The sequence below is a fragment of the Charadrius vociferus genome, unplaced genomic scaffold (genome assembly GCF_000708025.1).
Source record: "Charadrius vociferus isolate BGI_N301 unplaced genomic scaffold, ASM70802v2 scaffold104, whole genome shotgun sequence".
NCBI lineage: Eukaryota > Metazoa > Chordata > Aves > Charadriiformes > Charadriidae > Charadrius > Charadrius vociferus.
Genome location: NW_009648255.1, coordinates 520,856 through 523,591, shown reverse-complemented (window position 1 = coordinate 523,591; position 2,736 = coordinate 520,856).

Sequence of the window (2,736 nt, the reverse complement as noted above, 5' to 3'; positions counted from 1 at the left end):
CTGGGGAGCTTTAACAAGTTTTTAGTAGGTGGGAAAGGAAAGAAATCCAAGCAACCTCTCACAAGAGAAGTTGTGACTCAAAGGGGAACAATAGGTACTTCAGTGTCGATACTGCATTTCCTGCTACCTTTTTAATAAGGGATGGGCATTGAATCATCTACCATGTTTTTAAAAGAAAAAAGGGGAGGGGTAAAGCATGGCAGGGTTCACAGAGCGTGGGAGTTGCTGGCTTCTGTCCGTTTCATGGGGATCAGTGAGCCCAGCAGTCGGCACAACCGCTCACAGCTCACTGGTGAAAGCAGAAGGCACACATCTAATGTATCTCAAACAGCTAGAGCCAATAATATAGAAATATATTCAAGCTGTTCACATGCAGCTTCCCTTGGAGACATACTTGACTATTGATTATTGTAAAAGACTAATAACATAGCAAGAGCTTTATGGCCAGTGTCGCATCATTTGCTATTTAAGTTTTGTTGCCATATTTACTTTTATTTTGTAATAAATATTTTGCAAAAACTACACTGCATAGTGTGCTGTGCTAACATGTGTGGCAGTAGCTGTTGCTTCCCGGTTACTTTGCGCGCTCTGCCTTGCTGGATCTGCTGGGCATCCGCTGGCACAGGCTAGCTGGGGGGGTCGCCCCGGCCACCTCCCAGCCCTGCTGCCAGAGTGGGACGCTTTGCAGCACGAGCAAGAGTCCCCAGGGGCAACAGTGACAGCCTGGCTTGTGCAAACTGAAATCGTGGTCTGTCACCGAAGCTGAATCCGCCTGCAGCTCCCCCTCCACGACCAGAACTTGCTGTCTGAATCACTTAAGAAAAATACTAGCTCCACATATGGCTTTGCTGAATATTAAGATGTTTGCCATTTGGAAGAGGCAATGAGTTGTGAGGTGATACAGTCCACTGAGTTATTCAGCAGTAGGAAGCCTCACGATAGTGGAAAACTACGTGTAAAGTGGCAGATGAAGCTTGGTGTGAATAAATATAACAGGAGGAAAAACAGTCCTAACTGCATCCCTTCAGGGAAGAGCTCTTCGAGAGGGAAGAGCTCCAAGAGTTATGACGGAGTCCTATGCAAACATCACCCAATGCCCAGTGGCAGTCCCCAGAAAAGCACACGTGAGAATGACAAGGACTGCATCAGCAGAGGGAAGCTTGTTCCAGCCTTGACAATTTGGAAGTGACCATGGAAAAAACCTCCCAAGGAATTACTCTAATCTTTTCGTATCCAGTTCCTATAGAGATCCTACATTTGATCGCATTTACACTGTGCTGGCAGAATTCCAGCAGCATCAGCCGAGTGAGCTAATTTACTCCTGCCTAAGCAGAATCAAAGTCAAGCTCTGGCTCTGACAGGCGTTAAGACCTGTGCTTTCAGCAGAACTTGTTAAGCAAGAATTCCTAAGGATTTTATTCATTTTCCCGTATTTCAGCAACGTTTACAGTGGAAGATAATTTTTCTTACTGACAGTTGGGATATAAGAGCTTTTTTGTGTACAACAAAACTCTGAAGCGTGTCTTTGATTATAGCAGGATTAATTAAATTAATTACTCCAACGTTGCCTATAACCCACATTAGATAAGTTAATACACATTATTTCATTAGGTCTTTCCACACTACTCAGTTCTGAAAAAATGGCAAACTTTTGTTATATCTCAGCAAAAAAAACCCAACACCCGGTATCTTTACTGACTGAAACTGAATTTAGGATAAGGAATACCTTAGCTGGTACTGCCAAAGCGTGATGTGTTTCCTCTTCAGAACAGTGAATGAACAGGTGACATTCGTTCCAGCATTTGATCAAAATGTTTCAGGTTTTCTTTCCTACGCAGCTGGTATGACTTCCCGAGGGCCATGTCCAAGGGCAAGAGAGGCTTGCAGGGCACCAGCACTTTGCCAAGGGAAGTGGCACATCAGTAAGGGTGTGAAAGCTCCTCAAAATATTCAGAAAACATTGCTGAGGCCAGCCTGGTTTTCTTAATGACCACCAATGGTTTTCCCCTGACCACCAACAAAGCAACCTGACTTTGAAGTGGATGGTGAAACATACCCTGGGAAAACTCTGCCCAGGAGCGGCAGACCTCCCTGCTGCGGGGGGCTGTCCCACCGCCCAGCCGGGCTACAGCAAACAGCACGTGCCCAACAGCCCCAACGCCGCCCGGGAGCGGTTAACTGCAGGCAGCGACACCAATGACGAAGAGTTGTGCCTATGAAGCAGTTTTTCTGTTGAGTTCAACAACTACATTGTTAACAATTGACCCTAAAAAAAAAATATCCACTTGAAACACCAAGAAAAACGCAAAAACTCCTACGGACTGACGGATTTTTAGCAAGAGTACGGCATAACTTGTGTGGTGTCCACCTGCTGCTGTGCTGGTGTCAGGCTGCGTGCTGTTAGGACGGGCACTTGCCTCCGAAGCGAAAGCTGTGGCACTACCAGGATCCGCACCAACCGCCCACAGACCGCCCCGGGACCCCGCGGCCGCGGGCAGCTACGGACACCAGCGCCCGCTGCGCAGCGTGTCCCACCGCCGCACTAATACCCCCGGCTGCACCTCAACATACTCCTTCCGTTTTTAAACATGAGTAAGACTTACTTTGTTGTAGAACTCACGTGCTTCTAAGACAACGGCAAATCCTTACACAAAGCCCAGATAACGTAGCACATGTGCGTCATCCTAAGGTGACTCTACAGCCTGTGCTCGCTTGCAAACCACGTACCTGAAGAGC